The sequence below is a fragment of the Mustela nigripes genome, chromosome 9 (genome assembly GCF_022355385.1).
Source record: "Mustela nigripes isolate SB6536 chromosome 9, MUSNIG.SB6536, whole genome shotgun sequence".
Classification (NCBI taxonomy): Eukaryota; Metazoa; Chordata; class Mammalia; order Carnivora; family Mustelidae; genus Mustela; species Mustela nigripes.
In genome coordinates, this window is record NC_081565.1 from 1118488 (window position 1) to 1135097 (window position 16610).

General features: G+C 65.7%; 1 protein-coding gene and 1 long non-coding RNA gene across 3 annotated transcripts in view; both read right to left on the reverse strand.

Annotated features, from left to right (window-relative positions):
- DIPK1B (divergent protein kinase domain 1B) overlaps positions 1-16610 on the reverse strand; it is a 170336-nt gene that overhangs the window by 82577 nt on the left and 71149 nt on the right. The gene's annotated exons all lie outside the window — the stretch shown is intronic.
- On the reverse strand, positions 10740-11893 carry LOC132024949 (uncharacterized). 2 transcript variants are annotated; one of them, XR_009406356.1, is made up of 2 exons: positions 11804-11893; positions 10740-11219 (listed from the first exon to the last, which is right to left on the reverse strand). It is a non-coding gene; the product is annotated as an uncharacterized LOC132024949 (long non-coding RNA). The 2 variants fall into 2 exon arrangements; XR_009406357.1 differs by having other exon boundaries at positions 11791-11882.

Genomic DNA, 16610 nt, shown 5'->3' on the forward strand with positions numbered 1-16610 from the left:
GCCCAGGGAGCTGGAGCTCCTGGCTGCAGGGACCTGAGAGCCCAGGCTGAACCCCCGCCCCCATCCCGCTGGGACTGGGACTTCCCAGAGAGGGGTGTCTGGCTGCTCCTCCCTCCCCCAAAGGCACCCCAGCCTCCCCAGCAGCCCCTGCTCCACGCGGTAAGCGGCTGACCGACCCGGCTTCGGGTCACACTGAGTGGGGCCATGTGACAACTGCATAGCACTGATCCTGTCACTGACCCAGGTTCCTCTTCCACAAAGTGGGGCAGGCACTCACCACCGTTCAGGGCTGGCGGGGAAGAGAGCATGTGGAGGGACATGCTGACCCACACGGAGTGCTCAGCAAACAGTGGGTCCCACCAGGGTGACCCAGTCTCCCACCTGCGCACAGGCCAGCCCTGGCTCCCTCTGCACCCAGCCCCTGCCCTCTGGTCTCCCCTCTGCGCCCCGCTTTAGCTGGCCTGAGTCCCCTTTTTAAAATGCAGGACCAGGAGGGAACACAACACCCAGCAGACTGGACAGTCACCTTCCAGGTGCTGGGGCTGGGCCTCTGCTGACGCGGCCCAGGGAGGTCTCCATCTGTGAGAAGACCAAGAGCCAGGGACGGGGCCATCAAAGCAGCCTGAGGTCTGCAGACCTGGGGCTGGAGCTCTGCTTGGAGCCAGAGTCCATCTGTACCCGGGAATAGGAACCAGTCTGCTGGGAGCCAGGCTCAGTCTACAGCTGGGATTAGGGATCAGTCCATGACTTGGATCAGGGCTCTGCTCAGGCCGAGGTCGGGGCTCAGTCTGTGACAGGGATGATGGGTCAAATTGTAATCGGGACCAGGAATCAGTCCAAGGTTATGGTCAGAGCTCAGTCTGTTCCTGGGGTGGCAGCTCAATCTGTGCCTGGGGTCAGGGCTGGCTGGGGTCGGTCTGTGGCCGGGTCGGGGCTGCCCGGGGTCAGGGCTGGCCGGGGTCCGTCTGTGCCCCCAGTGGCTCTCGTCGAACTGCCGCGAGACGCTTTGCTTCCTCTTTGGATCTGAGTGTCCTTGGCTGGCGCCCAGCTGCTCATTCCCGGGGGAGAGACCTGCCCCCGCCGGTCACATTCCCACGCCTGCCTGGGGAGTTGCTGGGGAGCACTGGGGTGTCGAGGGGCTGCCTCCCAGGGGACCCACGCCTTGCCCTCCCCAGCCTCTGATGGCAGCCCAAGACTGCAGCAGAAGCAGCTTCTGTGGGGTCCCTTGCCCAGAGCCCTGCACCCTGGTGCCTGCCTTCCTGCCCAGCAAAGGGGGCAGATGAGATGGGCCCCTGAGCACCAAGGCCAGAATGGCCAAGTACTTCCCCAGGGGGGCTCAGCCTGTCTCCCAGACCTCGCCCGGGACCGGCACTGTTTCCCCGTGTGACACCAGAGCAGGGAGGGTCTGTCTACTGCATCCTCCAGCCTGCCCCGTGTCCCCCCGCAGCAAGTCTGACAGCCAGGGGCTCACAGGAGCTGCAGTGGGGGTGCCCAGAGAGGGGCCTGTAGGTCTTTAACACCATGGACCCCACCCCTCAGGACCCAGTGGGATGCACAGAGACCCGTGGGCCGTCCTGACCTCAAGTGCAATGGATTTGCTTGGGGATCTTGGTCCCTCACCAGGAGGGTCGGCAGCTTCGGAAGGACTGGCCGGTGAGTGGGGCAGGGCCAACGGCACCAGCTCTGGCCAGATGCATCCCACGTCTCAGTCTGAGGTTGGATGAGGCCCAGGAATCGGGGGCTACCCGCCTCTGCCCCCCACTCCCAGCCCATCAGAAAGGGGCCCTTAGGATGTCCTTCCTGCTCCAGAGGCACAGCCAGGAGTGCCAGGAGGGTGGAGACCTTACACACATGGTTTTCTTCCTGGAGTGTCCCCACAGCACGGGTGACAACCATAGTGGTGACTCCCCACTCTCCGGAGGGGAGCTCTGAGGTCTGCAGGGTGAGCCCAGCACAGGCTCTGTCGAGGTGCCAAGTTGGGGGCCTACATCACCCCACGGAGGTGCCCAAACCACTCCGAAGAGCCTCAGTCTCAAAGGGGAGAAACTGAGGCCCGGAGAGGGTCAGGGCCTTGGCCGGTGTCCCTGCATCCGATCTCAGAAGGATGGGAACTTCTCCCCCATCTGCCTCCTCCCCTGGCTCGTGGTGGGGGGGAGGTGTCAGGGCGGGCTGGGGCAGCTGCTCAGGCGGTGTTGCAAGCCGGCCACCCTCCGCCCGCCCCAGGCCGCGTCTGGACTTGCATAGGCCCCTGCCCTTGGGCCCAGAGGAAAGCCTCGCCCACCTTCCTGGGATCAGGAGGACAAGTCCCGGCCTGGCCCGCTCCCCCATGCCAGCTTCAAGCGTGAGAAAATCCCGAGCCGAGGAGGCTGGTGTGGCAGGTGGCCGGGGTGTGGGTCCCAGCAAGCCCCCACCTCCTTGTGCCCGGAGGAGGAGGTCAGCCCCAGCCCTGGCCCTTCCTGGAGCTGTCCTGGCCCCTCCAGACCTGGTCCCTGGCTGCAGCTCCCCCAGTCCCCCCTGCACCCCTTAAGTACCCCCCAGCGGCATTCAGCAGGCGCTCGGTGCCTGTTCCACCAGGAGGCTGAACCAGGCAGTGTGGCCCACTGGCCAGCGAGGGGCTGCCCCATCGCCAGAGCGTTTCCTTCCTGGTCCCGGTCACTGAAGTCTGAGCTGTGCTGGCCCCTGGGGCCAGGTGTGCAGGCCTGAGAGGCCCCAGAGCCCCTGGAGAACCCCCTGCCCCCCAGCACGAGAGGAGGACAGGGTGGGGTCTCGGGGCCGGGGGGCACCAAGGCCTGTGTCTGTGTCCTGTGAGTGGTGCTGGGTCCTATATGCATCGCTGGGACGCTGGAGACAAGGAGTGAGCAAGGGAGAGGGGCCCAGAGCCAGGTGGGTGAGACGTGTGGGCGGGCAGCTCCTTGAATGCTGACCCCTGAGGGGGCATAAGCCAGCAGGGGGAAGGGAGTGCCGTCCTCGGAGCTGCTGGGTGCAGGGGCCCTGCCCGGGCAAGCGCCCGCTCTCTGAGCTGCCTGGGAGTGCGGGTTGGGCAGGCCAGGGGGCCCAGCAGGGTCAGCGAGCGTGGTTGCCTCACAGCAGGACCCTGGCCAAGGGCCTCCCATGTTCCCCGAGCCTCAAATGTCCCGAGAGCCCGGCTAGGCCCCACAGAGGCCCCTCAAGAGTCCCATGAAACTGGGGGAGACACGGGCTCTGGCCAGGAACCCCAGGGGGCTCCCAGGAAGAAGTGGTCCGTGTCCCACCTCCCAAAGGCCAGGATGGCCTGGCGCGGTAGCCGAACAGAGCTATCCCTGAGGGGCGGGCAGGCCTTACACCTGTGGCTGGGTAGGCACCTCCCAGGTTCGGGCGTGGGGATGCTCAGACCCCTGTACAGAAAGTCTGGGCTCTGCTCCCCACAGGACAGCGGCAGGGGGCCTCCGGGACCTAGAGCAGGGACTGTCTTCAGGCCCTGCCCAGAGGCTCACTCAGCACCGCAGTCTCGGGGGAGGGGGAGAGATGTCTCAGTGGGCACAAAGCCAGCACGACCTACTCCCCCGGAAAGGGAGACCCTGGCTGAGAGCCATGGTGGGTGGGTGCAGGAGAGGCCCCAGGAGCCATGTAGGGGAGCAGGCGCAGGCCAGCAGAGGATGCAGAGTGCTGTGCCGGGCTGGAGCTGCTCTAGAAAGCTCTGTAGAAAGACACCTTATGCAGGCAGGACAGTGGCACCAACAATCTGCAGTCCGTGAGCAGTGCCCAACCTGCACAATCACACAGGGCAGCCCTGCCCGGTTCAGTGTGGGCCGCAGCCCAAGGCCCTGGTCCTGGTGTGCAGAGGTGGCTGGCCTCCAGAGGGCTTCTGGCCGCAGGGCTGACTCCACTGAGCCCACCTGGGAGACCCTGGCCCGGCAGCTTCCCCACAGGGAGGGGCCTCGGCTTGTTTATCTCCAGTCACCACTGTTCCTTCGCCATCTGTGATGGAGGAAGGAAGGCCCTTGTCACCAGCCCCACCTGCGGTGGCCATTTCTGGGAACAGGAAGCCAAGGGCAGCAGGTCACCTGCCCTTCCACTGGGGAGGAGCAGGAAGAGGCAGGAAGGCTGGGCCTGGGGCTGGAAGGTCCTGGGAGCCCCCAGCGCCCACTCAGCCACCCACACCTGCTGCTTCTCCGCAGCTCTGATCACACCTGTGCTGGAGAAGCCTCCTGGACATGCCCGGGCAGGACCCGCCATCTCCCCTTAGCCTCCAGGGTCCCCTTCCCGTGGGCCCTGCCTGACAGCGGCTCCCAGGAGACGAACCGTATGTGGGTCCCGAATGTGAGGGGTCAGTGCCAGAGCAGCACAGCCTGCCCGCTCCCCTGTGGCCGGGGGTGCCCACCGAGGTATCTGACGGGGCTCTTGGGCAGAGTCCCAGGCCCGGGGGGCGGGGAGTCTGAGATGTGGGAGTGGGCTGATGCAGACCCAGACCCTTCCTTCATATCCGTACCCACTGGCGGGACGAGGCCTTTGTGGGGACGCAGGGGAACCGAGCCCCGGGTGCCCCCTCCCTCTCCTCGCCTTGGGAGAAGTGCCCTGGAGACAGAGCAGCCGGGAACACGGTAGGGCCTGAGCTGGGACTGGGGATTCTGCCACAGCCTGGCACTCACTCTGCTGTCATGAGGGCAGGAGGGATGCTGGCGGGAAGCTGGGCCCGGTGTCCCCGTGGGAAGAGGGGCTTTCTGGGATCCCCCTGGGGGGCGGGCCCCACTCTGCTTTCTCGAAGCCCAGGCCAGGCCCCAGGGCTCGAGGTGGGTGTGTAACAGGTGTGGCCTTCCCCCTCCCCGGCCACAAGTCACACACAGGGCCTGGCACGGAGGAGGCACTGCCTCGGGCACCGGCTCGAGCCCGCCGTGCCAAGCAGAGCTGTGTGGCCGGGAGCCGCGTGTGGGGCTGGTGCCGTGGGAGCGGGCCTGTCCCTCTGCCCTGCAGCTCCCTCCCGAGTAGAGAGACAGCACCCAGCCAATTCCTGCAGAGGCCAGGGTCCTGGGAGGAGGGCGCTCTGGGCAGGGACCCAGAGACCAAGCTCTAGTCTGAGCCTGCTCAAATACCCTGGTGGCCCCCGGCAGCCCCCTTCCCTTTTCTGGTCTCTCCAACAGATGCGCAAGCTCAGCCCCGTGGTCTTGCTCCGCGGAGACAGTCTGCGAAGCCCCTCCCAGTGCCCACATCCCTTCCTGGCGGCCCCAGCTGGGAGCCGGCCCCGTGGCAGGGTTCCCAGCCTATCTCTGCTTGGGGCAGCTATCTCCGGCCGGCCGGGCGAGGCTGCCGGCACCGGGCGGGCTGGGAACGCCTTGGGCACCCCCGCCCCCGGGCCCAGTGTGGGCCTGGTGAGGTCACGCTGGCAGCGGCCCCCTGATAACTGACTGGGCTGGGGACTCTGGGCTCTGTATCCAGCACCCTGTCAGGGGAGCCTAGATAACCAGGTCTCTCGAGGCCCCTCCCAAGCCCAGACCCAAGCTGGCTTGGGCTGTCCTCTGGGGAGGCCATCACACCTGGGGGTGCCCAAGCCATCTTGACTCTGTACCAGGCCAAAGACTGGGAAGGGTCATGCCGACTGGGCACCGTAGGAGGAGCACTGGGCTCCCACCACGTGTTACTGGTACTGGCGATGGATCTGGGGCAGCCTGGGCCTCCTCCGAGGGCCCCCTGGGCAGAACTGGGCCCATCTTCAGCTCCCTGGCCTTTGTGTCACGGCCCCTGTGGCCTGACCTCTCCTGGCTCCATCCACATATGCTCCACCCGGAGCCGTGCTGGACCCCCTCCCGGCTCCCCTTTTCCAACAGGAGCCCTAAGGGCACACCTGGCCACGGGCATGGCCCTGGGCTGGTGTGTGGCCCTGGCCTTGTCCCAGGGCTCTCTCTCTGGCTCTGTGGGTGGATCCGTCCATGACCCCCGAGTACATAAGTGGAAAGGGTCTTGCTGCAGACTTCGGGCTGGGTCTCCAACCCGGATGGCTCTAAGACCAGCTCCCCCGGAGGGCCAGGCTCCTGCTCTGTGCTGGGGGGGGGGGGGGGTCGGGGCACAAAGGGCAACCGGACACAGACTGGCCTTGCTCAGCGGGAGGACAGTGGCCACACGCACATGAGTGGGGAGAACAGCCCTCGGAGCCCACGGCAGGGGGCACTGAAGCTGGGGCAGGCATGGGCCTCGGCAGCCAGAAGGGCCAAAGGATCTGGGATCCCACTGGCCCCAGCTGGGCGAGGGTGACCTGTGGCCGCCCAGGGCTCAAGCTGCCTCCCGGGTGACCCCTGGGCTTGCTTGTTGCGTGCGGCCTCAGGCAGCCAGCTCTCCGGGTCACATTCGTTGCACAAGCTTGTGAGATCGCAGACACGAAGGACCGAATTGCACCAGCCCCACTTCCTCTTTGCTCTGCGGACGCCTTGCCGGGAGCGAGCAGGGACCCAGCTCTCCCAGCGGGGGCCGGTGGGGGTGTGGCCCTCCTACTGCTCAGCCTCGTGAGCCTGTGGCAAGGCCCTGAGGCTGCTCCCGGCCTCGGTGAGGCAGGCCAGGGGGATCCCCAGTGCCAGCCAGCCTCAGTCTGTCCAGGGCTCGGCCTCCAGGGTCCCTGTGTTCACTGGGACACAACGGCTCTGGGATCCCTTTAGCACATGGTGTAACGGGGGGAGGGGTGGGTGGCCGTGAGCTCACCAGCTCCTTTCTATAAAAAGCCCATGCAGCAAATAGAACAAGCTTCTTTTCCCATCTCATAGGGGAGAAAACTAGGGCCCAGAGAGATGTCTAGCCTCTAAGGGCCCCTGAAATTCCTCCTCCTCCAGAAAGTCCTCTAGGACTACTCCACCTAGAAGAGGTCTCAGCCTCCCTAAAAGTGAAGTCTTGTCCTAGCTGCTGCTGCCTCTCCGCTCACAGCCTCCCGAGCCCTTCTCCACCCACTAGTGTGTACATCTGGCTTTTCCCTGTCCTCCTTCGCCAGATTTGGGGGACATGAGGCCCTCCCCAAGCATTCGCTGATCTCCCAAGCTTCTTCACCGGTAGAAGGGGTAAGGACGCAGGAGGTGACAGGGCTGTCCGAGGCCAGGATGCTCCCGCTGCTGGGTCAGCGTGCTGGCGGGGGGCTCTGGGCTGGGAGCTGGGCCTCATGGCCCTGCATGTGGGCTCCGAGCCCTGGGGGAGGGTCACCTCGTAAGGACCTGCCACAGAAGCTGGACAGGCAGCACCGTGGAGAGGTCTCCTGCTGGGGACTGAAGGGGCCTGAATACGGCACAGCCGGGCCAGGTGGTGGGAGGCGGGCAGGGAGGAAGCCGGGACCCCGGACCCCGCGCCGCCGCCATCTCCACCGCCCCTCCCACCCCCACCGGCTCCCACAGAGCCAGGCTGCCCCGCCGCCGCCGGTCCTGCTCTCCGTTTTACGGAGGCTCCGACACATCTTGCCTGACAATAAATCCGAGTTCCCAGCGTCTTCTCCTTTGAAAGCATGAAGCCCTGCTCGGACCAGACCCTCTCCACGCCTCTCCCCGCCGTAATGAGCAGGGCCGGCCAGTAGCCCACGCACTCGGTCCTCTGGCCGCATTGCCTGCGGCCGGGCAGGCCCGGGCCTCCCCCACCTCTCTCCCTTTCAGCTGGTGGGCCGGTTCCCCGCCTCGCCCAGCTTGGCCAGCCCTGCACCTGCCTGCTGTCCTCACAGACCCCCCGGCTCAGACCCTGTCCAGGGAGCCCCCGGAACAGTTGACCACAGGGTCCAGGCTCAGAGGCCAGCTCTTCCGGGAAGACTCCTGATCACCCCAACCCAGCAATCGCCCTGCAGCCACGCCGATGGAGGACCCCTCCTCCACCATCTCCTTCATTTAGCAGCTGCGCCGGCTCCCAGCAGATCTCAGGACCAGGGGGGCAGACGCACTCTAGTCACCTGGTGGATGGCACCCCGCCCCGGTGCTCCTTTCTCACCCATGGCCTCTGTGAAGCACTGAGACTCACACCAATGCCCCACGCCGCCCCCCAGAGCTCCTGACAGCTGTCTGCGGGCCGTGAGCTCACCCGCACCAGGAGCCTGTCCAGGCAGGCGGGCCGTGGCCGCACCCCGTCCTGGTAGACTGAGGACTCCACCAGCGGCCGCCTGGGCCACCCCCTCCTGGGGGCCCTACCCCTGAACCCTGGGTTCATCAAGTCCTGCACCCAGCTACCCTGTCCCCTCCCTTGGGGGCTCAGGAGCCACCTATCCTGGCACGTTCAGCTCCATCTATCCCTGCTCGAAGTCCACCCCTCCTGGAGGAGACCCCCTCGGGCCCACTGTGGTCCCGGTGCCTGCTTGAGACACAGACAATCCCATGTGCACCAGCGCTTCCCCCAGGGAGGACCCCACTGCAGAAGGCCGCAAAGACCATGGCCATGGGCGACGTGTCCACTCTCCGCCGTGGGTCCCACACCGAGCTCAGAGCCACGCGCCCCACCACGTCTGGCCTCCCTACTAGGGGCTTTGTGTCTCCAGGCCTGCCTGGGCCAAGATCCCATTGGACCCCAAGGATGCCTCCAAACCTGTCCCTCCCCCTGTTCCTCCACACCCTCGTGGTGGCCCAGAGCTGTGGGTCTCCCCTACCTCCCACAGCCCGAGGGTCTCCCCAGCCCAGGGCTTAAACCCGACCATGGTGACAAACCCCGGCCAGGATGGGGCAGGCTGGAGTCCAGACCAGTGTAGGGAGGACTGGGCCCGAGGCTCCGGCTGCTGATCCCACTCCCTGGCCGCTCCCCAGCAGCCAGGAGTGGGGTCAGGCGGTCTCCTCCCCAGGCCCCGCGGAGTGTTTGCACAGCTGGAGGTCCCAGAGCTGGCCTGCGACCTGCCTGGCTTTGGCTTCAGCTTTAATGGGTCTTTCTGGAGGCCAGCATGGGAGGACCGAGCGGAAGAAATCGCCTCCATCGGGAAGGGCAGCTCGGCCGCAGGGAGGAGGGGGCGGGGGCTCTGGAATTTGCCGTCGGTTGGGGGTCTGGGAGGACTCACATGCAGGAAGATGGGGGTAGAGCCATGTTTTCCTGACCCCAGAGAGCAAAGCCCCCCAACATCCTTTCCGTCACTGTCCCCTCTGGGTCGGGGGGAGGCGGCAGCAGAGACAGGCACAGGTGCGATGGAGAAAATCCTGCCCTGGGCCCCCCACGCCCCTTGGCTGGGGCTCTGGAAAGCAGGGGAGGGGTGGGTACGCTCTGGGGCACCGGAAAGAGGTGTGCAACCCCCGCCCCCACCCCGCCTGCAGCTAGGACCAGGACATGGGTATAGCTGGGCTGGTGAGGCAAGCGGAGGTCAGTCTGTCTACTGGGGAAAACGCTTGGACTCCCCTGCCTAGTGTCCCCCGGGTACACTGAAAGCTCCACAATGGCTCTAGCCATCTGTACTCTCAGATCCGAAGGGTCATGGACGCAGAGAGAGACAGGACAGAGCGAGGGCCAGGGCGAGGCTGCCTCCGGCCAGAGGGGACGTTCCTGGCTAGGGTAGGGGTGAGAGGGAGGCCAGCGCTCGGAGGTAGTGCGGGTGCAGTGTGTGCAGCGGAAGTCTGGCTATAGGGTAGGCATAGAGGGCCTTGAGTGCCAGGAAAGCAAGGCTCTGGTGGCTCTGTCCTTTCAGGCTGGGAAGTGGTCTAGCTCAGCCTCCCGGCCTCCCTTCTGGGCTTTGTCTGCTCTGACCGCAGGGCTCCCCACCAGCTGATCTCACTGGGAAGGCCCTCCCCGCCCTCCAGGGCCCACCACTGTTGCCTCGAAGGCTCGCCTACAGCCAAGCTCTCCGAGGCCTGGGTGCAGAAGGCTCTCGGTCAACTCTGAGGTCATGCGTGAATGGCCTCTTGCGCTTTGGTCCAAATGGAGGCCCAGTGGTGAGCTGGCTGGACAGGAGGCAGCCACTTCCTGGGCTGGCTGGTGACTCACAGGCCCTTTTCTGGGAAAACTCCCACCCCCCACCCCAAGCAGATCCGGATGGTGTGGAGCTTGGCCAAGTGGGGGCTAGCTGTGGGAAGTGTGGTTATAATTAGGGGCTGGGGTCTGGGGGAGGAGAAGGGGACCCAGGGGAGGGACCAGATGGGCCACTGGGCTGGGCTCTCTGAGACCTCCAGACTGAGGCTACCCGGCCCTGGACGTCCCCAGTTCTGCACGCTGGCCTTTCCTGCTGAGTCAGGACCTGATGTCCCTGGGGAGGGCCACATCGGGTTTGCCTAAGTCCCTCCCTAGGCCCTCCTAGTGATAAAAAGCTTCCCACTTGGGGGCTCAGGCTTTGCACGCAGCCTCTCTGACACCCAGGATAACCCATGGGACCGGTAGCCCAGGGGTCCCATGGCTCGGAGGGGCTGAGAAGACGCAGAGCCGGGCTCTGGCCAGATCCGAGTGTCCGGAGGAAACAGGCCACTCCCAAGCGGGCGGGGACGTGGGGTCCCTCCCCACGAGGCTCCCAGGCCAGAATCCAAATGCCATTCGCTCAGCAGATCCCTGGAAAAACATCCTTCTGGGAAGGATCTGAGAAGGGCAGGCTGGGAGGAGACCTCTGGCCAGGTCAGGAGCAGGGCCCGGGCCTCTTGAACAAACACCACAGCGCCTGCCGCAAATGGGAGCCGGGCCCGGGCCGCCCCCCTCCCAGCCCATCTGGCCTCCCACAGCCGCCCACCCCCGGCCCCCGCGGTGCACCGCGGTGATGAGGCGACAGCCCGCGCGGAGGCCTGCAAAGTTATTTGTTGTTGAAACGGCATCAGTGAGATGTACTTTGCATGCCATACAATTTCTCATTTAAAGTCTACAATTCAACGGTTTTTAGTGAGTTCATAAATACAGGCATCACCACAATCAATTCTAGAACATTTTCATCCGCTCAGGAGAAACCCTATCTTCACCGTCTCCCCGCCCAGCCCCCCGCACCGGGCTGCTTTCTGGGTCCGCGGCGCTCCAGCTCTGGACACCGCACATGACGGGCCCTTTGGTGCGTGGCTCTCCCTCCGCGCTCTCTGGGTTCGTCCCTCCCCTAGCTGGATCGGAGTCCGCGGCGCGGATGGACCGGTCTTCGTTCATCCCTTCTCCTGCGCTGGACGAGGCAGCTAGAGGGGCTGCCGCGCTCGCGTGTTCTCACCTCTCCGGGGCGCACGCAGGTCTAGGAGGGGCAGGTCCGGGCCGCGCGGCAGCCCCGGCTGACTCTTGCCTCCGGCGGCGTCTGAAGGCTTGCTGGCCAGCTCCGGACACGACCGACCAAGGCTCCTCTCTCCACACACGGGGCCGCCGCCCTGGGGGCCAGGTGGGGGAGTGAGTGCCCACCCCGGACCCACGCATGCTGGACAGCCCAGGGATCAGCCCTGGGGGGCCTTGAGGCCAGCTCCGTGTTTCACGGGGCCATGCTGGGCTCAGAGTGAAGCCCGGCTCCCAGCTTTGACTGGGGACGTCGCCGGTGCTGCCTCCTCGCGGGTCCATGTGCTCCCCATCTCAGGGGGCATGGCAGGAGTTTGCTGCCCCCCCCTTTCCTGAGACCTGCCCAGGACTTGAGCTGAATACTGGGCCTGGGGCTGGAGAATCCATGACCAAACAGCACTCCGGCGGGAGCTTCTAGAGGGTTCCAGAAGCCCCCAGAGCTCCCTAGGCCCAAAGGAGAGTGCCAGCCAGCTGTGGCCAGCAGCCAGCTGGGCTCACCCTCACTGGGCTCCCTTGGACGCACAGGGGACTCAGCACCCCTCGCCCCCTCAATGCATTCTTTTGGCTTGGACCCTCCAGTCCCTCTAGAGCCCCCTTACCGCCCGCTCGCCCCCGGCTCTGGTCCCTGGTAGCCACCTGCCCAGCTTAGCCTGGGGGAAAGACCAGCACCTTCTCCGCTCACCAGTGTCCCGGCCCCGCCGATGCTCCTGGGAGCACGGTCCTTGTTACTGGGTGCTTGGGTGCCGTTTCGCCCCCTCTCGCACGCCCAGAGCCCAGCTCTGCTCTTTGTCTGAGGCCCTTCCTCACACAAAGGCATTTTTATTCCTGAGCTCTTGGCCTGGTGCCCACGGCCTGTGGGCAGGATCAAGCAGCAGCACCCCATTGACCAGCTGACCCTCGAGCAGGCCGGTCATGCTGGGCATCGCTGCCCCCCTGCCCCGCCGGCCCCCTGCTGCTTGGCCCACACCGAGGTCCCTGTGACCAGAGGGATTTCCTGCTGCAGCAGAAGGGGCCGGAGCCCAGCCCCGAGGACAAAGAGGGAGAGTCTGGCCGGCCCCGAGGGTTAACAGTACCTGCCACCGCCCACCAGCCCGCTTCCTGCCCCCTGCCCTCGCACAGCTCAGGGGGCGGGCATGCCATCCCCACTTATAGGCAGGGAAACTGAGGCTGACGAGCAGAGCAAGGCTGGAAAACGCCAAGGCCTGTGAGGGGTGGTTTGTGGCCCCAAAGCTGCACTCGGAGTGACTGCTGCCCCTGATGGCGTCTGGTGGGCGCTGGTGCTCGGGGCTGGGTCTGGGCAGGGCTCGCAGCCCCCACGTCCCCAGCATGACCCCCAACAGTGCTCCCCCAGTGTGGCTGATGGGCGGCCTGTGCCCTGACACTCGGGCAGGACCGTCCCACGCACTGGCTTCCCAGAAACTGCTCTCCCTGTCCCTGGCTGCCCACAGGTAATGGTGCGGGGCCTCTGGGCCCCCCATGCCAGCCGAGCCTTCTGGAGGGTTCCGGCTCATGGTGGTGCTCTGCCCGAAGCTGCCGGTCAGGTCTTCTCTGGGGAGGACTCGGGGGGCAGCCGCCATGGAGCAGCCTGTCTGGAAGGGCAGGGCAGCCGAAAACCCCAAATGGCATCCATTCCTCCTCAGGCAGAGACCAGGGGACCTGGGACCCCATGCATGGGGGCAGCTGACTGCCTGGTGGTCTGGAGCCCTGCCGCGCCTCCCTCTGTGCCCCACCCCCAGAATTCCCAGGGGATGGGGTACCCTGTCCCCTCCATGCCCCCAGCACCTCACACAGACCCGACAAAGCAGGTGCCAGAAGAGACTTGCCGAATGAAGGGGCCAAGATGCCCCACCCTCCGGGGCTAGGCCACGGGGTCCTACAGCATTCCTGGAGAAGCTGCTTCCCCCACAGTCACCCCTAGTCGTCGGGCCAGCTCACGGTTTAAGAGACCCTTGGCAGGTGGGCACCCAGTTCTCAGGGTGTTTGGTGGAAAGCAGCCTCCCCTTCGAGAGGGGAGAAGGATCTGAGAAAGGACAGGCCGAGCGCACTTGGGGCCCTTGCTTGCAGAGGAAGGTGACCCGGGCAGCAGGTGGCTGAGGCAAGCCTGCGGGGTGCGGCCTGGCCTCCTGGGTATTTCCCTGGAATGCCCTCAAGGGGCAGCTGCAGGGAAGGGCCAGGCCGGCCTGTGCCCGGGAGTCGGAGTCGCCAGGCCCATGGCTCCGGGGCTTGCCTGCTGGGACCCCTCCACGTGGCCCTGCCTGGGAGGTCTCAGGTTCCCAGGACGGGGCTGGGGACGGGCTCCGTGCAAGACCGGGGGGCCCTGCCCTTCCCCAGATCCCCTCCTCAGAACACAGACAGCTTCGGGCCTATTTCTCGGTCACCAGAAGCTGGGCACCCTGCCCAGGGGGGCCACGGAGGAGTCCGTGGGGGGCTGGGAGCCAGGGGCGGGGCGGCTCTGGCCACACACACCATTTGCTGAGGCTGCCCAGCTGTGCTGGGCCTCACCCCTGAGAGGAGAGTTTTAGCCCATTTGCCAATGTCCCCCCACTGAGACCCTGTGGCTTCTGTTTCCTCAGGGAGTGGGGGCCTGTGCCCAGGAGAGGGGGGGTGGAGGGGGGGCGGAGGGGGGAGGGGGCACGGAAACGTCCAGAGAAGAGACGAAGATAGGAACAGAGGCGCGGGAAAGGCTGAAAGGGCCAGCCCCCCGCCCAAGACAGGGCCCCAGGAGGGTCCGCCAGGCCCTCTCTCCTCCTCCGCCTCCCCCCCAGCCTCAGGCCACAGGGACAGGTGAACCAGGGGCGGCCCACACACTCCAGCAGCCCAGGCTGAGGCAGGGGTCCCTTTGAAGTCAAGATCAGACGCTCAGGGTTTTGCTCGAGCCCTGGAAGAAGTAGCTGATGGGGAAGCCTCCGTGTAAAATGGAAGAGGGGCTGGTGAGCCTGGGGGATCCTGGGACCCCCCCTTCCTTCCTGGAGGAGGATGGCTCCAGGGAGGGTTGCCTTAACTGAGCCCATGCTGAGCACGCTCTCCGTGGGCAGGCCTGTCCCTGACGCCTCCACACACGGCGGCAGGGCCAGAAGGCAGCTCTTGGGTGGGCGGGAAGGTGTTGGATGCAGCCACCCAGAAGGGCGGGTGAGGGCCCCAGGGTTGGGGGAGACCTCCCAGGCCAAGGGGCTTGGGGCCAAACCTGGAGCATAAGCAGGATTGAGCCTAGGAGACCCAATCACTGCAGACTAAAGAGGAAATCACCTTCTTCAGTCTGGACACTAGACCTCTATTAATACCACCCAGCCAGCCTTCACACCCTGCCACTCCCCCCACACAGCATGCTCCCCTTGGCATCTCAGGCTCATGGGCTCTATCCCAGGTTCAGCCCTGGCATGCACTCCCTTCTGGCCCCATGGGAATCTTCTAGCTGCCTGGTTCATGGGGGATGGTCCAGCTGCCCCCAGGCCGGGGACGTCACCCTCTTGGCCTCACCCACAAAGCCTCCCTAGGCATATGTTGGCTCCCTCTGTAATTAGCCACCAGTTGCACCTGCTTTGATCCCTGGCCTGGGAACCTGGCCTCTGCCTCCCCCACATGCCGCGTCAGGAGCAGCTGCCCACCTAAGCATCCTCCGGGCCCCCTGCCCAGAGCCCGCTGCCAGGCCTGGCCCTGTTCCTCTGCCCTGCCTCCCATTTCCAGTCCAGCTCTGGCCTTGGGCAGGACAGCTCCCTCCACCACCTTAGGGTGGCTGTGTGGTCTGGGAGGGGAAGGCTCTCTGTGTGTCTGCGGCCAGAGGCTCTGGGGCAACCCAGAACTGTGAGCCAATCAGGACAGACCCTGACTCAGAAGAGCCATAAGTGGGGAGGGGTGTTGCCACACGGGACTCACGGGCTCCGGAGAGCTCGATTTCCACAGCCTAGGCATCAGAGGGGCTGCTGGGCAGAGGAGAGCCCAGAGCTAGAAAAACAGCCAGAGCAGCATGGGGACCGGGTTCCCACCCCGACCTGCCCAGCCCCGTGGCCAAGGAGGCGGGCTGGGGTCCCCAGGGGAAGTGCCCGCCCCACAGGTACTGGCTGACCAGTAAGCTGGGGCCAGCTGGGTCAGAGCTCCCGGCCACCCCGAGACCCGGAGGCCTGCTCCTGGAAGGGTGAGGGCCCCTGAGATGGGCTGCTAGGGACAGACGCCATCCGGACTCCAGCCCCGGGGAGAAAGGAGGCTCACGGACACCCAGAAACTTTCCCTCCCTGACTGTGGGCCAGTGGCCTTTGAAGTGGGAAGGTCTGCGGGGGCGGGAGGAGTCTTTGCACCAGGCTAATTAGGGAGGACGGGTTTCACTCTCTCTCACACACACGGAGCGAAACCAGCTGCGGACGCCCAGGGCAGAGCAGGCCGAGCTCCCCGGACAGGACCCAGGGCAGGGTCTCTGGGCTCCGGGCCTCCCTGGCTTCCATCCCCAAGGGGGGAGATGGCTGACCTGCTCTCCCTGGGCCACCCACACATTTTGTAACTGCATGGCGGGGGACCGGGGCCCTCCCCTCGCCGCTGCTCTGGGGGTCTCCGTGGCCTTTGGGATACCCTCAGGCCCTAGAAGTACTCCCTTCATCTATCAGTGTCCCGCCACCCGGCGTCCAGCTCCTTGCCAGAGAATGAAGGGTGACATGGTGATGCCTGGGGTTTTAGGCAGAAATCATGGCCAAACCCTGGTGCACTTCATTCCCAGGGAAGAAGGCGGGCAGAGGAGGCCAGGACCCCAGGGCTGTGCCAGTAACCCCCCATCCTGGCCAGGGCACATCCCTCTCCCACCTGGGGCTGCACCTGGAGGGGCCCGGGCTCAGGTGAGGGTAGCAGGTGCAGGGCCAGCCCAGACCCCCACCCTCACCGCTCCAGCACAGAACATCCCTGCCTGCGCAGGGACTGAAGACAGGGCCTGGGCACCAGCCTCCCATGTGAGGGCTGGCGTGAGGCCAGGCCCTACTCTAGCCCCATCCCCCTTCCGCTGGCAGCCAGGGCCTGTGCTGGTGAAGGAGAACCCAGGCTGAGCCCTCAGGGGATCCTGGGTCAACCAGGAGAACCGGCTGGAAGGCCTGAAGCCGCAGCCGCCCCCACCCCACCCTCTCTGCCTGAGCACCGAACCCTGGAGCACAGTAGCCCTGAGCCCTGAGCCCTGAGCCCTGAGCCCCTGCTTGGGTCAGTCTCCAGCCCCTCGGCCTCTTGCCCAAATCCCGGGTCTCAGCCAGGAAAGGGGCTTCTGAGCGGCCGTCCCGAACATGCAGCGGAGTACATGTCCGCACCTGCAGTTCCTCCAGGCCCAGCGCACCCCGCCATCCGCCCATCCGTCCGTCCGTCCACTCATCCATCCGTCCGTCCGCCCATCCGTCCGTCCGTCCGCCCATCCATCCGTCCGTCCGTCCACTCATCCATCCGTCCGTCCGCCCATCCATCCGGCCGTCCGCCCATCCATCCGGCCGTCCGCCCATCCATCCGGCCGTCCGCCCATCCATCCG